This window comes from Pelmatolapia mariae, linkage group LG13, assembly GCF_036321145.2.
Source record: "Pelmatolapia mariae isolate MD_Pm_ZW linkage group LG13, Pm_UMD_F_2, whole genome shotgun sequence".
Classification (NCBI taxonomy): domain Eukaryota; kingdom Metazoa; phylum Chordata; class Actinopteri; order Cichliformes; family Cichlidae; genus Pelmatolapia; species Pelmatolapia mariae.
This window is the reverse complement of record NC_086238.1, coordinates 31,440,990-31,467,460: the sequence shown is the minus strand read 5'-3', so window position 1 is coordinate 31,467,460 and position 26,471 is coordinate 31,440,990.

Below are 26,471 nucleotides of genomic sequence, written 5' to 3'. Positions count from 1 at the left end.
ATCACAGCAGAGACGCGAGTCCGGTATTGATATGTGACATCACAGCAGAGACGCGAGTCTAGTATTCATATTTGACATCACATCAGCGACTCGAATCTGGTATTGATATTTAACATCACAATACAGAGGCTAATCTGGCATTGATATTTGACATCACAATAGAGAGGAGAATCTGGTACTAATATTTGACTTCACAATAGAGTTTCAGTTTTAGTTTCAGTTTCACTTTTATTTCTATAGCACATTTAAAAGACCCAGGTACATCATAGTGCTTCACAGACGAGTCGCATTTCGGGGTTACAACAGTAAAGGAGCAGGAAAATACAATTATCAACAAAAGAAAATACAATTATAAGATGGTGATGTGGCAACAAGCATGAACCCGGGAAAAGTTAAAAACTAAGTTTTTTCGAAGTCAACATTAAACAGGTGGGTTTTTAAACGTGATTTAAAGGATTGGATGGATTCCGACGCACGGACATCAATCGGCAAGCTGTTCCAGAGTTTTGGTGCGGCAAAAGCAAAAGCTCGATCCCCCCTACTCTTCCGTTGAGAGATTGGTTGCATTGAGAGCCCCTGGTTAGAGGATCTGAGTGCTCTCGTGGGGATGTATAGGTCAAGGAGGTCGATTAAGTAGCTGGGTGCCAGGTTATTTAAAATTTTAAAAGTGTATAAAAGGATTTTAAAAACGATACGGTATTTGACGGGGAGCCAATGAAGGTTGGCGAGGATGGGTGTGATATGGTCATGTCTTCTGCTGCTGCTTAAAAGGCGTGCTGCAGCATACTGGACTAGTTGCAGGCGTTGGATGAGTGAAAGTTGGAGGCCTAAATAAAGAGAATTACAGTAGTCCAATCTCGAAGTAACAAGAGCATGAATGAGCTTTTCAAGGTCTTTATGTCGTAAGTAGGGCATTGCTTTAGAAAGTTGACATCACAGCTGGTTTTCACCACTGCAGCCACTTGCTTGTCTAATTTGAGAGAACTATCCAGCACTACTCCAAGGTTTCTGACAGTAAACGAAAGATGACTGGCATAGGATCCCAAGGTATCCGTTAGCTGTTTCAATGGGATGTGACTGTCAAAGATGATAATTTCTGTTTTGTTTTCATTAAGGGTGAGAGAGTTGTGCAGTAGCCAGTCTCTAATATAACGCAGGCAGGTGAAACAACTGCATATAGCGGGGACTGGAGATCCAAATCCAGAGGAAAATAGATATGGATATCATGAACATAACAGTGGAAAGAAATATTATGATTTCTGAAAAGAGAGGGGCGAATCTGGCATTGATATGTGACATCACATCAGAGACGCGAATCTGGCATTCATATTTCAAATCACAGTAGAGAGGCGATTCTAGGATTGATATTTGACATGACAACAGAGAGTTTATTCTCGCATTGATATGTGACAACACAATAGAGAGGCGAATCTGGCATTGACATTTGACTTCACAATAGAGAGGCGAGTCTGGTATTGATATGTGACATCACAATAGAGAGGTGAATCTGGCATTAATATTTGACATCACAGTAGAGTGGCGATTCTGGTATTGATAGTTGACATGACAATAGAGAGGCGCAACTGGTATTGATATTTGACATCACAACAGAGAGGCGAATCTCGCATTGATATGTGACATCACAATAGAGAGGCGAATCTGGCATTGATATTTGACTTTACAATTGAGAGGCGAATCTGGCATTGATATTTGACATCACAGCAGAGACGCGAGTCTGGTATTGATATGTGACATCACAGCAGAGACGCGAGTCTGGTATTGATATGTGACATCACAATAGAGAGGCGAATCTGGTATTGATATTTGACATCACAAGAGAGAGGCGAATCTCGAATTGATATGTGACATCACAGTAAAGAGGCCAATCTGGCATTGATATGTGACATGTCAATAGAGATGCAAATCTGGCATTGATATGTGACATCACAACAGAGAGGCGAATCTCGCATTGATATTTGACATCACAACAGCGAGCCGAATCTGGAATTGATATTTGACATCACAACAGCGAGCCGAATCTGGCATTGATATTTAACAAGAAAATAGAGAGGCGAATCTGGCATTTATATTTGACATCACAACAGAGACTCGAGTCTGGTATTGATATGTGACATCACATCAGGGACACGAATCTGGCATTGATATTTGACATCACAGCAGAGATGCGAGTCTTGTATTGATATGTGACATCACAGCAGAGAGAGGAATCTGGCATTGATATGTGACATCACAGCAGAGAAGCGATTCTGGCAATGATATTTGACATCACAACAGAGAGGTGAATCTCGCATCGATATGTGTCTTCACAATAGAGAGGAGAATCTGGCATTGATATTTGACTTCACAATAGAGAGGAAAATCTGGCATTTATATTTGACATCACAATAGAGAGGCGAATCTGGCATTGATATTTGACATCACATCAGAGATGCGAATATGGCATTGATATGTGACATCACAATAGAGAGGCGATTCTGGCATTAATATTTGTTTTCAATATAGAGAGGCTAATCTGGCATTAAAATGTGACATCATAGCAGAGACTCCAATCTGGTATTGTTATGTAACATCACAATAGAGAGGCGAATCTCGCATTGATATTTGACATCACAACAGAGAGGCGAATCTGGCATTGATATGTGACATCACAATAGAGAGGAGAATCTGGTATTGATATTTCACATCACAACAGCGAGCCGAATCTGGCATTGATATTTGACATCACAACAGAGAGGTGAATCTCGCATCGATATGTGTATTCACAATAGAGAGGTGAATCTCGCATCGATATTTGACTTCACAATAGAGAGGACAATCTGGCATTGATATCTGACATCACAGCAGAGACGCGAATATGGCATTGATATGTGACATCACCAGTGGTGGGACTAACGCGTTATTAAGTAACACGTTACAGTAACTACGTTATTATTGTGGTAACGAGCACGGTATTAGCAAGTGGTTGAAGCCAGCAGGTGGATGAGGGAAAAGGGAGGCAAGAGGAGAGACCCGAAGCGGCCGCCGGTCCGAGTGTCAGGTGAACTGAACTTCAGGTAAGAAGTTATGACCTGCAGTCTATCTGGGTCAGATATAAACCAAGTTTATGTGCAGTTTATTTTCGTTGTGCTGACATTTTCGTACTGTGTGCTAGCTAGCATGACGGAGTTTCTATACAGCTGGGTGGGTGCTATGTTACTGATGTTGAACTTTATTTTGTTCAAACGGTTAATTATTAGAGTTTCCAACCGTCCCCTAAAAAACAGAATCGTCTGGTATTCAGAGAAAATATTACGCGTTTCGTACTGAGGTGAAAAGGAACACAGTTTGTCCCGGACTTCAGCTACAATGAAAAAGACACAAAGCTGGAGCTGCACAGCTGCCTCTTCTTCTCTCATTCTCTCCCGTTTCTACTTCAATCACGAAACTGATCAATGATCAGCTGATCGGCTCTTCTCTCTCGTTTGTTTATCACCCACTTTGTGCCAGAAAGAGGAAACCAGCAGATGTCGCGCTAAACAACAGCAGCACGTTTAAGCTTGATCAGCTGTTGTTAGAATTTATTTAATATTAATTTCTAGTATCAGCTGATGTTTGCTGGAGCCACAGCTGTAAAGCTGCTGGTCATGATGTCGGTTTGGATATGTGGTGAGAGGGAAACATGAAGATGAAACCAGGAGATGTCCTTACTGAATCATCAGAGCTGAACAGGTGATGGAGAAACAGGTTTACCTTTTAGGTGACATGAATGAGTTGAAGGGAAGTTATGAACTGTTTCTGAGAGACAAATAACACCAGGATCCTTTTCTAAGTAGCTGACAGCTGGTAACTGTGCAGGGGCGGGTCTAGCAAAGTGTTGCCAGGGGGCCAGGTAGGGCATTAACAGGGAAAGGGGGGGACAAGGAAATACTTTTCTTTATTATTCTCATTTAAAATGTCTCGCTTTTAAAAAAAATAATTATCTGAGTCTTACAACAAACGATTGATAGATTGATACATATATACCACCAGAACAGTGTACATCACTGTCACAACAGCGTTTGTTTTCATTCAAAGGCTTTATGATTTTTCCTATAATGGTGGGCCGGTCTCTAGTCAAAATGTCCGGGACGATTTTTTTGTCCCAGTCCAGCTCTGTATGCAGCTCATCTGCAGTCTGGTGTTACCTACATCTTCCTATTCAGAAGACAGAATTTCCAAGTTCTCAGTACAATCAAAAGCACCACGACTGCAGTTTTTGTGTTGGATGTAAAAAGCAGGCTAGAATCATGGCGGCGGTCAACGACGGTCCAGGCGTGGGATTTCTCTCGTGGAAATGTGCACATTATTTTTTCCTTTCTATTGGTAGGTGGCACAGTGCACTGTGGCAAGTAAGCAAGATAGAAGACTGGCAGTCTGGCTGGGTATCCAGTTATGGAAGCAACACATTAACAAGAGAATTCTGAGTAAAACCAAAGTTACTTTCCCTAGTAACTAGTTACTTTGAAAGTAACGAGTAACTTGAGTAACTGAGTTACTTTTTTAGAGAAGTAACTAGTAATGTAACTAAGTTACTAATTTAAAGTAACTTACCCAACACTGGACATCACAATAGAGAGGCGAATCTCGCATTGATATTTGACATCACAGCAGAGACGCGAGTCTAGTATTCATATGTGGCATCACATCAGCGACGCGAATCTGGCATTGATATTTGACATCACAGTAGAGAGGAGAATATGGTATTGATATTTGACAGCACAATAGAGAGGCGAATCTGGCATTGATATGTGACATCACATCAGAGAGACGAATCTTGCATTGATATGTGACATCACAATAGAGAGGCGAATCTGGTATTCATATTTGACAATACAATAGAGACGCGAATATGGCATTGATATGTGACATCACAGCAGAGAGACGAATCTTGCATTGATATGTGACATCACAGTAGAGATGCGGATATGGCATTGATATGTGACATCACAATAGAGAGGCGAATCTGGCATTTATATGTGACATCACAATAGAGAGGCGAATGTGGCATTGATATGTGACATCACAATAGAGAGGCGATTCTGGCATTGATATTTGACATCACAATGGAGAGGCGAATCTGGCATTGATATTTGTTTTCACAATAGAGAGGCGAATCTGGCATTGATATTTGTTTTCACAATAGAGAGGCGATTCTGGCATTGATATTTGACATCACAACAGAGAGGCGAATCTCGCATTGATATGTGACATCACAATAGAGAGGTGAATCTGGCATCGATATTCAACATCAATGAAGAGAGGGTGGTCTGGCATGAATACATGACATCACAATAGAGAGGTGAATCTGGCATTGATATTCAACATCAATGTAGAGCGACTGGTCTGGCATTGATATGTGACATCACAATAGAGACGTTCGTTTGACATTGATATGTGACATCACAATAGAGAGGTGAATCTGGCACCGATATTCAACATCAATGTAGAGAGGCTGGTCTGGCATTGATATTTAACATAACAGTAGAGAGGCTGGTCTGGCATTGATATGTGACATCACAATAGAGAGGTGAATCGGGCATTGATATTTAACATCAATGTAGAGAGGCTGGTCTGGCATTGACATGTGACATGACAATAGAGAGGTGAATCTGGCATAGATATTTAACATGACAGTAGAGAGGCTGGTCTGGCATGGATACATGACATCACAATAGAGAGGTGAATCTGGCATTGATATTCAACATCAATGTAGAGCGACTGGTCTGGCATTGATATGTGACATCACAATAGAGACGTTCGTTTGACATTGATATGTGACATCACAATAGAGAGGTGAATCTGGCACCGATATTTAACATCAATGTAGAGAGGTTCGTCTGATATTGATATGTGACATCATAATAGAGAGGTGAATCTGGCATCGATATTCAACATCAATGTAGAGAGACTGGTCTGGCATTGATATTTAACATCACAGTAGAGAGGTGAATCTGACATTTATATGTGACATCACAATAGAGAGGTTAATCTGGCATTGATATGTGATATCACAATAGAGAGGTAAATATGGCATTGATATTTAACATCAATGAAGAGAGGTTCGTCTGACATTGATATGTGACATCACAATAGAGAGGTGAATCTGGCATGGATATTTGACATCACAGTAGAGAGGTGAATATGGCATTGATATGTGACATCACAATAGAGAGGCGAATCTGGCATTAATATGTGACATCACAATAGAGAGGCGATTCAGATATTGATATGTGACATCACAATATACAGGTGAATCTGGCATCGATATTCAACATCAATGTAGAGAAGCTGGTCTGGCATTGATATTTAACATCACAGTAGAGAGTTTCGTCAGACATTGATATGTGACATCGCAATAGAGAGGTGAGTCTGGCATTGATATTTAACATCACAGTAGAGAGTTTCGTCGGACATTGATATGTGACATCACAATAGAGAGGTGAATCTGGCATTGATATTTAACATCAATGTAGAGAGGCTGGTCTGGCATTGATATGTGACATCACAATAGAGAAGTGAATCTGGCATTGATATGTGACATCACAATAGAGAGGTGAATCTGGCATTGATATTTAACATCAATGATGAGAGGTTCGTCTGGCATTGATATGTGACATCACAATAGAGAGGTGAATCTGGAATTGATATTTAACATCAATGATGAGAGGTTCGTCTGGCATTGATATGTGACATCACAATAGAGAGGTGAATCTGGAATTGATATTTAACATCAATGATGAGAGGTTCGTCTGGCATTGATATGTGACATCACAATAGAGAGGTGAATCTGGCATTAATATTTAACATCTATGTAGAGAGGCTGGTCTGGCATTGATATGTGACATCACAATAGAGAGGTGAATCTGGCATTGATATTTAACATCAATAATGAGAGGTTCGTCTGGCATTGATATGTGACATCACAATAGAGAGGTGAATCTGGCATTCATATTTAACATCACAGTAGAGAGGCTCGTCTGACATTGATATGTGACACACAATATAGAGGTGAATCGGCCATTGATATTTAACATCACAGTAGAGAGGTTCGTCTGACATTGATATGTGACATCACAATAGAGACTTGAATGTGACACTGATATTTAACATCAATGAAGAGAGGTTCGTCTGGCATTGATATGTGACATCACAATAGAGAGGTGAATCTGGCATTAATATTTAACATCACAGTAGAGAGGTTCGTCTGACATTGATATGTGACATCACAATAGAGAGGTGAATGTGACATTGATATTTAACATCAATGATGAGAGGTTCGTCTGGCATTGATATGTCACATCACAATAGAGAGGTGAATCTGGCATCGATATTTAACATCACAGTAGAGAGGTTCGTCTGACATTGATATGTGACATCACAATAGAGAGGTGAATGTGACATTGATATTTAACATCAATGATGAGAGGTTCGTCTGGCATTGATATGTGACATCACAATAGAGAGGTGAATCTGGCATTGATATTCAACATCAATGTAGAGAGGCTGGTCTGGCATTGATATTTAACATCACAATACAGAGGCTGGTCTGGCATTGATATGTGACATCACAATAGAGACGTTCGTTTGACATTGATATGTGACATCACAATAGAGAGGTGAATCTGGTATCGATATTCAACATCAATGTAGAGAGGCTGGTCTGGCATTGATATTTAACATAACAATAGAGAGGCTGGTCTGGCATTGATATGTGACATCACAATAGAGAGGTGAATCTGGCATTGATATTTGACATCACAGTAGAGAGGAGAATATGGTATTGATATTTGACAGCACAATAGAGAGGCGAATCTGGCATTGATATGTGACATCACATCAGAGAGACGAATCTTGCATTGATATGTGACATCACAATAGAGAGGCGAATCTGGTATTCATATTTGACAATACAATAGAGACGCGAATATGGCATTGATATGTGACATCACAGCAGAGAGACGAATCTTGCATTGATATGTGACATCACAGTAGAGATGCGGATATGGCATTGATATGTGACATCACAATAGAGAGGCGAATCTGGCATTTATATGTGACATCACAATAGAGAGGCGAATGTGGCATTGATATGTGACATCACAATAGAGAGGCGATTCTGGCATTGATATTTGACATCACAATGGAGAGGCGAATCTGGCATTGATATTTGTTTTCACAATAGAGAGGCGAATCTGGCATTGATATTTGTTTTCACAATAGAGAGGCGATTCTGGCATTGATATTTGACATCACAACAGAGAGGCGAATCTCGCATTGATATGTGACATCACAATAGAGAGGTGAATCTGGCATTGATATTCAACATCAATGTAGAGCGACTGGTCTGGCATTGATATGTGACATCACAATAGAGACGTTCGTTTGACATTGATATGTGACATCACAATAGAGAGGTGAATCTGGCACCGATATTCAACATCAATGTAGAGAGGCTGGTCTGGCATTGATATTTAACATAACAGTAGAGAGGCTGGTCTGGCATTGATATGTGACATCACAATAGACACGTTCGTTTGACATTGATATGTGACATCACAATAGAGAGGTGAATCTGGCACCGATATTTAACATCAATGTAGAGAGGTTCGTCTGATATTGATATGTGACATCATAATAGAGAGGTGAATCTGGCATCGATATTCAACATCAATGTAGAGAGACTGGTCTGGCATTGATATTTAACATCACAGTAGAGAGGTGAATCTGACATTTATATGTGACATCACAATAGAGAGGTTAATCTGGCATTGATATGTGATATCACAATAGAGAGGTAAATATGGCATTGATATTTAACATCAATGAAGAGAGGTTCGTCTGACATTGATATGTGACATCACAATAGAGAGGTGAATCTGGCATGGATATTTGACATCACAGTAGAGAGGTGAATATGGCATTGATATGTGACATCACAATAGAGAGGCGAATCTGGCATTAATATGTGACATCACAGTAGAGAGGCGATTCAGATATTGATATGTGACATCACAATATACAGGTGAATCTGGCACCGATATTCAACATCAATGTAGAGAAGCTGGTCTGGCATTGATATTTAACATCATAGTAGAGTGTTTCGTCAGACATTGATATGTGACATCGAAATAGAGAGGTGAGTCTGGCATTGATATTTAACATCACAGTAGAGAGTTTCGTCGGACATTGATATGTGACATCACAATAGAGAGGTGAATCTGGCATTGATATTTAACATCAATGTAGAGAGGCTGGTCTGGCATTGATATGTGACATCACAATAGAGAAGTGAATCTGGCATTGATATGTGACATCACAATAGAGAGGTGAATCTGGCATTGATATTTAACATCAATGATGAGAGGTACGTCTGGCATTAATATGTGACATCACAATAGAGAGGTGAATCTGGAATTGATATTTAACATCAATGATGAGAGGTTCGTCTGGCATTGATATGTGACATCACAATAGAGAGGTGAATCTGGAATTGATATTTAACATCAATGATGAGAGGTTCGTCTGGCATTGATATGTGACATCACAGTAGAGAGGTGAATCTGGTATTTACATGTGACATCACAATAGAGAGGTTAATCTGGCATTGATATGTGACATCACAATAGAGAGGTAAATATGGCATTGATATTTAACATCAATGAAGAGAGGTTCGTCTGACATTGATATGTGACATCACAATAGAGAGGTGAATCTGGCATGGATATTTGACATCACAGTAGAGAGGTGAATATGGCATTGATATGTGACATCACAATAGAGAGGCGAATCTGGCATTAATATGTGACATCACAATAGAGAGGCGATTCAGATATTGATATGTGACATCACAATATACAGTTGAATCTGGCATCGATATTCAACATCAATGTAGAGAAGCTGGTCTGGCATTGATATTTAACATCACAGTAGAGAGTTTCGTCAGACATTGATATGTGACATCGCAATAGAGAGGTGAGTCTGGCATTGATATTTAACATCACAGTAGAGAGTTTCGTCGGACATTGATATGTGACATCACAATAGAGAGGTGAATCTGGCATTGATATTTAACATCAATGTAGAGAGGCTGGTCTGGCATTGATATGTGACATCACAATAGAGAAGTGAATCTGGCATTGATATGTGACATCACAATAGAGAGGTGAATCTGGCATTGATATTTAACATCAATGATGAGAGGTTCGTCTGGCATTGATATGTGACATCACAATAGAGAGGTGAATCTGGAATTGATATTTAACATCAATGATGAGAGGTTCGTCTGGCATTGATATGTGACATCACAATAGAGAGGTGAATCTGGAATTGATATTTAACATCAATGATGAGAGGTTCGTCTGGCATTGATATGTGACATCACAATAGAGAGGTGAATCTGGCATTAAAATTTAACATCTATGTAGAGAGGCTGGTCTGGCATTGATATGTGACATCACAATAGAGAGGTGAATCTGGCATTGATATTTAACATCAATAATGAGAGGTTCGTCTGGCATTGATATGTGACATCACAATAGAGAGGTGAATCTGGCATTAATATTTAACATCACAGTAGAGAGGCTCGTCTGACATTGATATGTGACACACAATATAGAGGTGAATCTGCCATTGATATTTAACATCACAGTAGAGAGGTTCGTCTGACATTGATATGTGACATCACAATAGAGACTTGAATGTGACACTGATATTTAACATCAATGAAGAGAGGTTCGTCTGGCATTGATATGTGACATCACAATAGAGAGGTGAATCTGGCATTAATATTTAACATCACAGTAGAGAGGTTCGTCTGACATTGATATGTGACATCACAATAGAGAGGTGAATGTGACATTGATATTTAACATCAATGATGAGAGGTTCGTCTGGCATTGATATGTCACATCACAATAGAGAGGTGAATCTGGCATCGATATTTAACATCACAGTAGAGAGGTTCGTCTGACATTGATATGTGACATCACAATAGAGAGGTGAATGTGACATTGATATTTAACATCAATGATGAGAGGTTCGTCTGGCATTGATATGTGACATCACAATAGAGAAGTGAATCTGGCATTGATATTCAACATCAATGTAGAGAGGCTGGTCTGGCATTGATATTTAACATTACAATACAGAGGCTGGTCTGGCATTGATATGTGACATCACAATAGAGACGTTCGTTTGACATTGATATGTGACATCACAATAGAGAGGTGAATCTGGTATCGATATTCAACATCAATGTAGAGAGGCTGGTCTGGCATTGATATTTAACATAACAATAGAGAGGCTGGTCTGGCATTGATATGTGACATCACAATAGAGAGGTGAATCTGGCATTGATATTTAACATCACAGTAGAGAGGTTCGTCTGACATTGATATGTGACATCACAATAGAGAGGTTCATCTGACATTAATATGTGACATCACAATAGAGAGGTGAATCTGACATTGATATTTAACATCAATGTAGAGAGGCTTGTCTGGCATGGATACATGACATCACAATAGAGAGGTGAATCTGGCATTGATATTTAACATCACAGTAGAGAGGCTGGTCTGGCATTGACATGTGACATGACAATAGAGAGGTGAATCTGGCATTGATATTCAACATCAATGTAGAGAGGCTGGTCTGGCATTGATATGTGACATGACAATAGAGAGGTGAATCTGGCATTGATATTTAACATCAATGTAGAGAAGCTGGTCTGGCATTGATATTTAACATCAATGTAGAGAGGCTGGTCTGGTATTGATATGTGACATCACAATAGAGAGGTGAATCTGGCATTTATAATTAACATCGATGTAGAGCGGCTGGTCTGGCATTAATATGTGAGATCACAATAGAGAGGTGAATCTGGCATCGATATTCAACATCAATGTACAGAAGCTGGTCAGGCATTGATATGTGACATCACAATAGAGAGGTTTGTCTGACATTAATATGTGACATTACAATAGAGAGGTTCATCTGACATTAATATGTGACATCACAATAGAGAGTTGAATCTGGCATCGATATTCAACATCACAGTAGAGAGGTTCGTCTGACATTGATATGTGACATCACAATAGAGAGGTGAATCTGTCATCGATATTCAACATCAATGTAGAGAGGCTGGTCTGGCATTGATATGTGACATCACAGTAGAGAGGTGAATCTGTCATCGATATTCAACATCAATGTAGAGAGGCTGGTCTGGCATTGATATGTGACATCACAATAGAGAGGTTCGTCTGGCATTGATTTGTGACATCACCATAGAGAGGTTAATCTGGCATTGATATGTGACATCACAATAGAGAGGTTCGTCTGGCATTGATTTGTGACATCACCATAGAGAGGTTAATCTGGCATTGATATGTGACATCACAATAGAGAGGTTCGTTTGACATTGATATGTGACATAACAGTAGAGAGGTGAATCTGGCATTGATATGTGACATCACAATAGAGAGGTGAATCTGGCATTGATATTTATCATCAATGTAGAGAGAGTGGTCTGACATTGATATGTGACATCACAATAGAGAGGTTCGTCTGGCATTGATTTGTGACATCACAATAGAGACGTTCGTCTGGCATTGATATGTGACATCACAATAGAGTGGTGAATCTGGCATCGATATTCAACATCAATGTAGAGAGGCTGGTCTGGCATTGATATATGAATTCACAATAGAGAGTTGAATCTGTCATCGATATTCAACATCAATGTAGAGAGGCTGGTCTGGCATTGATATGTGACATCACAATAGAGAGGTGAATCTGGCATTGATATTTAACATCAATGTAGAGAGACTGGTCTGGCATTGATATGTGACATGACAATAGAGATGTTCGTTTGACATTGATATGTGAGATAACAATAGAGAGGTGAATCTGGCATTGATATTTAACATCACAGTAGAGAGGTTCGTCTGACATTGATATGTGACATCACAATAGAGAGGTGAATATGGCATCGATATTCAACATCAATGTAGAGAGGCTGGTCTGGCATTGATATGTGACATCACAATAGAGAGGTGAATCTGGCATTGATATTTAACATCAATGTAGAGAGGCTGGTCTGGCATTGATATATGACATCACAATAGAGAGGTGAATCTGGCATTGATATTCAACATCAATGTAGAGAGGCTGGTCTGGCATTGATATATGACATCACAATAGAGAGGTGAATCTGGCATTGATATTCACCATCAATGTAGAGAGGCTGGTCTATGATTGATATATGACATCACAATAGAGAGGTGAATCTGGCATCGATATTTAACATCACAATAGAGAGGCTGGTCTGGCATTGATATGTGACAAGACAATAGAGACGTTCGTTTGACATTGATATGTGACATAACAATAGAGAGGTGAATCTGGCATTGATATTTAACATCAATGTAGAGAGGCTGGTCTGGCATTGATATATGAATTCACAATAGAGAGGTGAATCTGGCATTGATATTTAACATCAATGTAGAGAGGCTGGTCTGGCATTGATATTTAACATAACAATAGAGAGGCTGGTCTGGCATTGATATGTGACATCACAATAGAGAGGTGAATCTGGCATTGATATGTGACATGACAAAAGAGAGGTGAATCTGACATTGATATGTGACATCACAATAGAGAGGTGAATCTGGCATTGATATTTAACATCAATGTAGAGAGGCTGGTCTGGCATTGATATTTAACATAACAATAGAGAGGCTGGTCTGACATTGATATGTGACATCACAATAGAGAGGCGAATCTGGCATTGATATGTCACATGACAATAGAGAGGTGAATCTGGCATTGATATGTGACACCACAATAGAGAGGTGAATCTGGCATTGATATTTAACATCACAGTAGAGAGTTTCGTCGGACATTGATATGTGACATCACAATAGAGAGGTGAATCTGGCATTGATATTTAACATCACAGTAGAGAGGTTCGTCTGACATTAATATGTGACATCACAATAGAAAGCTTCATCTGACATTAATATGTGACATCACAATAGAGAGTTGAATCTGGCATTGATATGTAACATCAATGTAGAGAGGCTGGTCTGGCATTGATATGTGACATCACAATAGAGAGGTGAATCTGGCATTGATATGTGACATCACAGTAGAGAGGTGAATCTGGCATTGATATGTGACATCACAATAGAGAGGTGAATCTGGCATTGATATTTAACATCACAGTAGAGAGGTTCGTCTGACATTGATATGTGACATCACAATAGAGAGGTGAATGTGACATTGATATTTAACATCAATGATGAGAGGTTCGTCTGGCATTGATATGTGACATCACAATAGAGAGGTGAATCTGGCATTGATATTTAACATCAATGATGAGAGCTTCGTCTGGCATTGATATGTGACATCACAATAGAGAGGTGAATCTGGCATTGATATTTAACATCACAGTAGAGAGTTTCATCGGACATTGATATGTGACATCACAATAGAGAGGTGAATATGGCATTGATATTTAACATCACAGTAGAGAGGTTCTTCTGACATTGATATGTGACATCACAATAGAGAGGTGAATCTGGCATTGATATTTAACATCAATGATGAGAGGTTCTTCTGACATTGATATGTGACATCACAATAGAGAGGTGAATCTGGCATTGATATTCAACATCACAGTAGAGAGGTTCGTCTGACATTGATATGTGACATCACAATAGAGAGGTGAATCTGGCATCGATATTCAACATCAATGTAGATAGGCTGGTCTGGCATTGATATGTGACATCACAATAGAGAGGTGAATCTGGCATTGATATTTAACATCAATGTAGAGAGACTGGTCTGGCATTGATATGTGACATGACAATAGAGATGTTCGTTTGACATTGATATGTGAGATAACAATAGAGAGGTGAATCTGGCATTGATATTTAACATCACAGTAGAGAGGTTCGTCTGACATTGATATGTGACATCACAATAGAGAGGTGAATCTGGCATTGATATTCACCATCAATGTAGAGAGGCTGGTCTGGCATTGATATATGACATCACAATATAGAGGTGAATCTGGCATCGATATTTAACATCACAGTAGAGAGGCTGGTCTGGCATTGATATGTGACAAGACAATAGAGACGTTCGTTTGACATTGATATGTGACATCACAATAGAGAGGTGAATCTGACATTGATATGTGACATCACAATAGAGAGGTGAATCTGGCATTGATATTTAACATCAATGTAGAGAGGCTGGTCTGGCATTGATATATGAATTCACAATAGAGAGGTGAATCTGGCATTGATATTTAACATCAATGTAGAGAGGCTGGTCTGGCATTGATATATGAATTCACAATAGAGAGGTGAATCTGGCATTGATATTTAACATCAATGTAGAGAGGCTGGTCTGGCATTGATATATGAATTCACAATAGAGAGGTGAATCTGGCATTGATATTTAACATCAATGTAGAGAGGCTGGTCTGGCATTGATATATGAATTCACAATAGAGAGGTGAATCTGGCATTGATATTTAACATCAATGTAGAGAGGCTGGTCTGGCATTGATATATGAATTCACAATAGAGAGGTGAATCTGGCATTGATATTTAACATCAATGTAGAGAGGCTGGTCTGACATTGATATGTGACATCACAATAGAGAGGCGAATCTGGCATTGATATGTGACATGACAATAGAGAGGTTAATCTGGCATTGATATGTGACATCACAGTAGAGAGGTTCGTCTGACATTAATATGTGACATCACAATAGATAGATTCATCTGACATTAATATGTGACATCACAATAGAGAGTTGAATCTGTCATCGATATTTAACATCACAGTAGAGAGGTTCGTCTGACATTAATATGTGACATCACAATAGATAAATTCATCTGACATTAATATGTGACATCACAATAGAGAGTTGAATCTGTCATCGATATTCAACATCAATGTAGCGAGGCTGGTCTGGCATTGATATGTGACATCACAATAGAGAGGTGAATCTGTCATCGATATTCAACATCAATGTAGCGAGGCTGGTCTGGCATTGATATGTGACATCACAATAGAGAGGTGAATCTGGCATTGATATGTGACATCACAATAGAGAGGTGAATGTGACATTGATATTTAACATCAATGATGAGAGGTTCGTCTGGCATTGATATGTGACATCACAATAGAGAGGTGAATCTGGCATTAATATTTAACATCTATGTAGAGAGGCTGGTCTGGCATTGATATGTGACATCACAATAGAGAGGTGAATCTGGCATTGATATTTAACATCACAGTAGAGAGTTTTGTCGGACATTGATATGTGACATCACAATAGAGAGGTGAATATGGCATTGATATTTAACATCACAGTAGAGAGGTTCTTCTGACATTGATATGTGACATCACAATACAGAGGTGAATCTGGCATTGATATTTAACATCACAGTAGAGAGGTTCTTCTGACATTGATATGTGACATCACAATAGAGAGGTGAATCTGGCATTGATATTTAACATCAATGTAGAGAGGCTGGTCTGGCATTGATATGTGACATCACAATAGAGAGGTGAATCTGGCATTGATATTTAACATCACAGTAGAGAGGTTCGTCTGACATTGATATGTGACATCACAATAGAGAGGTTCATCTGACATTAATATGTGACATCACAATAGAGAGATGAATCTGGCATTGATATTTAACATCAATGTAGAGAGGCTGGTCTGGTATTGATATGTGACATCACAATAGAGAGGTGAATCTGGCATAGATATTTAACATCACAGTAGAGAGGCTCGTCTGACATTGATATGTGACACACAATATAGAGGTGAATCTGCCATTGATATTTAACATCACAGTAGAGAGGTTCGTCTGACATTGATATGTGACATCACAATAGAGAGGTGAATCTGGCATTAATATTTAACATCACAGTAGAGAGGTTCGTCTGACATTGATATGTGACATCACAATAGAGAGGTGAATGTGACATTGATATTTAACATCAATGATGAGAGGTTCGTCTGGCATTGATATTTAACATCACAATACAGAGGCTGGTCTGGCATTGATATGTGACATCACAATAGAGAGGTGAATCTGGCATTGATATTCAACATCAATGTAGAGAGGCTGGTCTGGCATTGATATTTAACATCACAATACAGAGGCTGGTCTGGCATTGATATGTGACATCACAATAGAGACGTTCGTTTCACATTGATATGTGACATCACAATAGAGAGGTGAATCTGGTATCGATATTCAACATCAATGTAGAGAGGCTGGTCTGGCATTGATATTTAACATAACAAAAGAGAGGCTGGTCTGGCATTGATATGTGACATCACAATAGAGAGGTGAATCTGGCATTAATATTCAACATCTATTTCGAGAGGCTGGTCTGGCATTGATATGTGACATCACAATAGAGAGGTGAATCTGGCATTGATATTCAACATCAATGTAGAGAGGCTGGTCTGGCATTGATATTTAACATCACAATACAGAGGCTGGTCTGGCATTGATATGTGACATCACAATAGAGACGTTCGTTTCACATTGATATGTGACATCACAATAGAGAGGTGAATCTGGTATCGATATTCAACATCAATGTAGAGAGGCTGGTCTGGCATTGATATTTAACATAACAAAAGAGAGGCTGGTCTGGCATTGATATGTGACATCACAATAGAGAGGTTAATCTGACACTGATATGTGACATCACAATAGAGAGGTGAATCTGGCATCGATATTTAACATCACAGTAGAGAGGCTGGTCTGGCATTGATATGTGACATCACAGTAGAGAGGTGAATCTGGCATTGATATTTAACATCACAGTAGAGAGGTTCGTCTGACATTAATATGTGACATCACAATAGACAGATTCATCTGACATTAATATGTGACATCACAATAGAGAGTTGAATCTGTCATCGATATTTAACATCACAGTAGAGAGGTTCGTCTGACATTAATATGTGACATCACAATAGATTGATTCATCTGACATTAATATGTGACATCACAATAGAGAGTTGAATCTGTCATCGATATTCAACATCAATGTAGCGAGGCTGGTCTGGCATTGATATGTGACATCACAATAGAGAGGTGAATCTGTCATCGATATTCAACATCAATGTAGCGAGGCTGGTCTGGCATTGATATGTGACATCACAATAGAGAGGTGAATCTGGCATTAATATTTAACATCACAGTAGAGAGGTTCGTCAGACTTTGATATGTGACATCACAATAGAGAGGTGAATGTGACATTGATATTTAACATCAATGATGAGAGGTTCGTCTGGCATTGATAGGTGACATCACAATAGAGAGGTGAATCTGGCATTAATATTTAACATCACAGTAGAGAGGTTCGTCTGACATTGATATGTGACATCACAATAGAGAGGTGAATGTGACATTGATATTTAACATCAATGATGAGAGGTTCGTCTGGCATTGATATGTCACATCACAATAGAGAGGTGAATCTGGCATCGATATTTAACATCACAGTAGAGAGGTTCGTCTGACATTGATATGTGACATCACAATAGAGAGGTGAATGTGACATTGATATTTAACATCAATGATGAGAGGTTCGTCTGGCATTGATATGTGACATCACAATAGAGAGGTGAATCTGGCATTAATATTTAACATCTATGTAGAGAGGCTGGTCTGGCATTGATATGTGACATCACAATAGAGAGGTGAATCTGGCATTGATATTCAACATCAATGTAGAGAGGCTGGTCTGGCATTGATATTTAACATCACAATACAGAGGCTGGTCTGGCATTGATATGTGACATCACAATAGAGACGTTCGTTTCACATTGATATGTGACATCACAATAGAGAGGTAAATCTGGTATCGATATTCAGCATCAATGTAGAGAGGCTGGTCTGGCATTGATATTTAACATAACAAAAGAGAGGCTGGTCTGGCATTGATATGTGACATCACAATAGAGAGGTGAATCTGACACTGATATGTGACATCACAATGGAGAGGCGAATCTGGCATTGATATTTGACATCACAATAGAGAGGTGAATCTGGCATCGATATTTAACATCACAGTAGAGAGGCTGGTCTGGCATTGATATGTGACTTCACAATAGAGACGTACGTCTGACATTGATATGTGAGATAACAATAGAGAGGTGAATCTGACATTAATATTTAACATCAATGTAGAGAGGCTGGTCTGGCATTGATATGTGACATCACAATAGAGAGGTGAATCTGGCATCGATATTTAACATCACAGTAGAGAGGCTGGTCTGGCATTGATATGTGACTTCACAATAGAGACGTACGTCTGACATTGATATGTGAGATAACAATAGAGAGGTGAATCTGACATTAATATGTGACATCACAATAGAGAGTTGAATCTGGCATCGATATTCAACATCACAGTAGAGAGGTCCGTCTGACATTGATATGTGACATCACAATAGAGAGGTGAATCTGGCATTGATATGTGACATCACAATAGAGAGGTGAATCTGGCATTGATATTTAACATCAATGTAGAGAGGCTGGTCTGGCATTGATATGTGACATCACAATAGAGAGGTGAATCTGGCATTGATATGTGACATCACAATAGAGAGGTCAAACTGGCATTGATATTTAACATCAATGTAGAGAGTTTCGTCTGGCATTGATATGTGACATCACAATAGAGAGGTGAATCTGGCATTGATATTTAACATCAGTGATGTGAGGTTCGTCTGACATTGATATGTGACATCACAATAGAGAGGTGAATCTGGCATTGATATTTAACATCAATGATGAGAGGTTCATCTGGCATTGATATGTGACATCACAATAGAGAGGTGAATCTGGCATTGATATTTAACATCACAGTAGAGAGGTTCGTCTGACATTGATATGTGACATCACAATAGAGAGGTGAATGTGACATTGATATTTAACATCAATGATGAGAGGTTCGTCTGGCATTGATATGTGACATCACAATAGAGAGGTGAATCTGGCATTAATATTTAACATCTATGTAGAGAGGCTGGTCTGGCATTGATATGTGACATCACAATAGAGAGGTGAATCTGGCATTGATATTCAACATCAATGTAGAGAGGCTGGTCTGGCATTGATATTTAACATCACAATACAGAGGCTGGTCTGGCATTGATATGTGACATCACAATAGAGACGTTCGTTTCACATTGATATGTGACATCACAATAGAGAGGTAAATCTGGTATCGATATTCAGCATCAATGTAGAGAGGCTGGTCTGGCATTGATATTTAACATAACAAAAGAGAGGCTGGTCTGGCATTGATATGTGACATCACAATAGAGAGGTGAATCTGACACTGATATGTGACATCACAATGGAGAGGCGAATCTGGCATTGATATTTGACATCACAATAGAGAGGTGAATCTGGCATCGATATTTAACATCACAGTAGAGAGGCTGGTCTGGCATTGATATGTGACTTCACAATAGAGACGTACGTCTGACATTGATATGTGAGATAACAATAGAGAGGTGAATCTGACATTAATATTTAACATCAATGTAGAGAGGCTGGTCTGGCATTGATATGTGACATCACAATAGAGAGGTGAATCTGGCATCGATATTTAACATCACAGTAGAGAGGCTGGTCTGGCATTGATATGTGACTTCACAATAGAGACGTACGTCTGACATTGATATGTGAGATAACAATAGAGAGGTGAATCTGACATTAATATGTGACATCACAATAGAGAGTTGAATCTGGCATCGATATTCAACATCACAGTAGAGAGGTCCGTCTGACATTGATATGTGACATCACAATAGAGAGGTGAATCTGGCATTGATATGTGACATCACAATAGAGAGGTGAATCTGGCATTGATATTTAACATCAATGTAGAGAGGCTGGTCTGGCATTGATATGTGACATCACAATAGAGAGGTGAATCTGGCATTGATATGTGACATCACAATAGAGAGGTCAAACTGGCATTGATATTTAACATCAATGTAGAGAGTTTCGTCTGGCATTGATATGTGACATCACAATAGAGAGGTGAATCTGGCATTGATATTTAACATCAGTGATGTGAGGTTCGTCTGACATTGATATGTGACATCACAATACAGAGGTGAATCTGCCATTGATATTTAACATCACAGTAGAGAGGTTCGTCTGACATTGATATGTGACATCACAATAGAGAGGTGAATCTGGCATTAATATTTAACATCACAGTAGAGAGGTTCGTCAGACTTTGATATGTGACATCACAATAGAGAGGTGAATGTGACATTGATATTTAACATCAATGATGAGAGGTTCGTCTGGCATTGATATGTCACATCACAATAGAGAGGTGAATGTGACATTGATATTTAACATCAATGATGAGAGGTTCGTCTGGCATTGATAGGTGACATCACAATAGAGAGGTGAATCTGGCATTAATATTTAACATCACAGTAGAGAGGTTCGTCTGACATTGATATGTGACATCACAATAGAGAGGTGAATGTGACATTGATATTTAACATCAATGATGAGAGGTTCGTCTGGCATTGATATGTCACATCACAATAGAGAGGTGAATCTGGCATCGATATTTAACATCACAGTAGAGAGGTTCGTCTGACATTGATATGTGACATCACAATAGAGAGGTGAATGTGACATTGATATTTAACATCAATGATGAGAGGTTCGTCTGGCATTGATATGTGACATCACAATAGAGAGGTGAATCTGGCATTAATATTTAACATCTATGTAGAGAGGCTGGTCTGGCATTGATATGTGACATCACAATAGAGAGGTGAATCTGGCATTGATATTCAACATCAATGTAGAGAGGCTGGTCTGGCATTGATATTTAACATCACAATACAGAGGCTGGTCTGGCATTGATATGTGACATCACAATAGAGACGTTCGTTTCACATTGATATGTGACATCACAATAGAGAGGTGAATCTGGCATCGATATTCAGCATCAATGTAGAGAGGCTGGTCTGGCATTGATATTTAACATAACAAAAGAGAGGCTGGTCTGGCATTGATATGTGACATCACAATAGAGAGGTGAATCTGACACTGATATGTGACATCACAATGGAGAGGCGAATCTGGCATTGATATTTGACATCACAATAGAGAGGTGAATCTGGCATCGATATTTAACATCACAGTAGAGAGGCTGGTCTGGCATTGATATGTGACTTCACAATAGAGACGTACGTCTGACATTGATATGTGAGATAACAATAGAGAGGTGAATCTGACATTAATATTTAACATCAATGTAGAGAGGCTGGTCTGGCATTGATATGTGACATCACAATAGAGAGGTGAATCTGGCATCGATATTTAACATCACAGTAGAGAGGCTGGTCTGGCATTGATATGTGACTTCACAATAGAGACGTACGTCTGACATTGATATGTGAGATAACAATAGAGAGGTGAATCTGACATTAATATGTGACATCACAATAGAGAGTTGAATCTGGCATCGATATTCAACATCACAGTAGAGAGGTCCGTCTGACATTGATATGTGACATCACAATAGAGAGGTGAATCTGGCATTGATATGTGACATCACAATAGAGAGGTGAATCTGGCATTGATATTTAACATCAATGTAGAGAGGCTGGTCTGGCATTGATATGTGACATCACAATAGAGAGGTGAATCTGGCATTGATATGTGACATCACAATAGAGAGGTCAAACTGGCATTGATATTTAACATCAATGTAGAGAGTTTCGTCTGGCATTGATATGTGACATCACAATAGAGAGGTGAATCTGGCATTGATATTTAACATCAGTGATGTGAGGTTCGTCTGACATTGATATGTGACATCACAATAGAGAGGTGAATCTGGCATTGATATTTAACATCAATGATGAGAGGTTCATCTGGCATTGATATGTGACATCACAATAGAGAGGTGAATCTGGCATTGATATTTAACATCACAGTAGAGAGGTTCGTCTGACATTGATATGTGACATCACAATAGAGAGGTGAATGTGACATTGATATTTAACATCAATGATGAGAGGTTCGTCTGGCATTGATATGTGACATCACAATAGAGAGGTGAATCTGGCATTAATATTTAACATCTATGTAGAGAGGCTGGTCTGGCATTGATATGTGACATCACAATAGAGAGGTGAATCTGGCATTGATATTTAACATCAATGTAGAGAGGCTGGTCTGGCATTGATATGTGACATCACAAAAGAGAGGTGAATCTGGCATTGATATGTGACATCACAATAGAGAGGTCAAACTGGCATTGATATTTAACATCAATGTAGAGAGTTTCGTCTGGCATTGATATGTGACATCACAATAGAGAGGTGAATCTGGCATTGATATTTAACATCAGTGATGTGAGGTTCGTCTGACATTGATATGTGACATCACAATAGAGAGGTGAATCTGGCATTGATATTTAACATCAATGATGAGAGGTTCATCTGGCATTGATATGTGACATCACAATAGAGAGGTGAATCTGGCATTGATATTTAACATCACAGTAGAGAGGTTCGTCTGACATTGATATGTGACATCACAATAGAGAGGTGAATGTGACATTGATATTTAACATCAATGATGAGAGGTTCGTCTGGCATTGATATGTGACATCACAATAGAGAGGTGAATCTGGCATTAATATTTAACATCTATGTAGAGAGGCTGGTCTGGCATTGATATGTGACATCACAATAGAGAGGTGAATCTGGCATTGATATTTAACATCAATGTAGAGAGGCTGGTCTGGCATTGATATGTGACATCACAATAGAGAGGTGAATCTGGCATTGATATGTGACATCACAATAGAGAGGTGAATCTGGCATTGATATTTAACATCAATGTAGAGAGGCTGGTCTGGCATTGATATGTGACATCACAATAGAGAGGTGAATCTGGCATTGATATGTGACATCACAATAGAGAGGTCAAACTGGCATTGATATTTAACATCAATGTAGAGAGTTTCGTCTGGCATTGATATGTGACATCACAATAGAGAGGTGAATCTGGCATTGATATTTAACATCAGTGATGTGAGGTTCGTCTGACATTGATATGTGACATCACAATAGAGAGGTGAATCTGGCATTGATATTTAACATCAATGATGAGAGGTTCATCTGGCATTGATATGTGACATCACAATAGAGAGGTGAATCTGGCATTGATATTTAACATCACAGTAGAGAGGTTCGTCTGGCATTGATATGTGACATCACAATAGAGAGGTGAATCTGGCATTAATATTTAACATCTATGTAGAGAGGCTGGTCTGGCATTGATATGTGACATCACAATAGAGAGGTGAATCTGGCATTGATATTTAACATCAATGTAGAGAGGCTGGTCTGGCATTGATATGTGACATCACAATAGAGAGGTGAATCTGGCATTGATATGTGACATCACAATAGAGAGGTGAATCTGGCATTGATATTTAACATCAATGTAGAGAGGCTGGTCTGGCATTGATATGTGACATCACAATAGAGAGGTGAATCTGGCATTGATATGTGACATCACAATAGAGAGGTCAAACTGGCATTGATATTTAACATCAATGTAGAGAGTTTCGTCTGGCATTGATATGTGACATCACAATAGAGAGGTGAATCTGGCATTGATATTTAACATCAGTGATGTGAGGTTCGTCTGACATTGATATGTGACATCACAATAGAGAGGTGAATCTGGCATTGATATTTAACATCAATGATGAGAGGTTCATCTGGCATTGATATGTGACATCACAATAGAGAGGTGAATCTGGCATTGATATTTAACATCACAGTAGAGAGGTTCGTCTGGCATTGATATGTGACATCACAATAGAGAGGTGAATCTGGCATTAATATTTAACATCTATGTAGAGAGGCTGGTCTGGCATTGATATGTGACATCACAATAGAGAGGTGAATCTGGCATTGATATTTAACATCAATGTAGAGAGGCTGGTCTGGCATTGATATGTGACATCACAATAGAGAGGTGAATCTGGCATTGATATGTGACATCACAATAGAGAGGTCAAACTGGCATTGATATTTAACATCAATGTAGAGAGTTTCGTCTGGCATTGATATGTGACATCACAATAGAGAGGTGAATCTGGCATTGATATTTAACATCAGTGATGTGAGGTTCGTCTGACATTGATATGTGACATCACAATAGAGAGGTGAATCTGGCATTGATATTTAACATCAATGATGAGAGGTTCATCTGGCATTGATATGTGACATCACAATAGAGAGGTGAATCTGGCATTGATATTTAACATCACAGTAGAGAGGTTCGTCTGACATTGATATGTGACATCACAATAGAGAGGTGAATGTGACATTGATATTTAACATCAATGATGAGAGGTTCATCTGGCATTGATATGTGACATCACAATAGAGAGGTGAATCTGGCATTGATATTTAACATCACAGTAGAGAGGTTCGTCTGACATTGATATGTGACATCACAATAGAGAGGTGAATGTGACATTGATATTTAACATCAATGATGAGAGGTTCGTCTGGCATTGATATGTGACATCACAATAGAGAGGTGAATCTGGCATTAATATTTAACATCTATGTAGAGAGGCTGGTCTGGCATTGATATGTGACATCACAATAGAGAGGTGAATCTGGCATTGATATTTAACATCAATGTAGAGAGGCTGGTCTGGCATTGATATGTGACATCACAATAGAGAGGTGAATCTGGCATTGATATGTGACATCACAATAGAGAGGTCAAACTGGCATTGATATTTAACATCAATGTAGAGAGTTTCGTCTGGCATTGATATGTGACATCACAATAGAGAGGTGAATCTGGCATTGATATTTAACATCAGTGATGTGAGGTTCGTCTGACATTGATATGTGACATCACAATAGAGAGGTGAATCTGGCATTGATATTTAACATCAATGATGAGAGGTTCATCTGGCATTGATATGTGACATCACAATAGAGAGGTGAATCTGGCATTGATATTTAACATCACAGTAGAGAGGTTCGTCTGACATTGATATGTGACATCACAATAGAGAGGTGAATGTGACATTGATATTTAACATCAATGATGAGAGGTTCGTCTGGCATTGATACATGACATCACAATAGAGAGGTGAATCTGGCATTGATATTTAACATCACAGTAGAGAGGCTGGTCTGGCATTGACATGTGACATGACAATAGAGAGGTGAATCTGGCATTGATATTCAACATGAATGTAGAGAGGCTGGTCTGGCATTGATATGTGACATGACAATAGAGAGGTGAATCTGGCATTGATATTTAACATCAATGTAGAGAAGCTGGTCT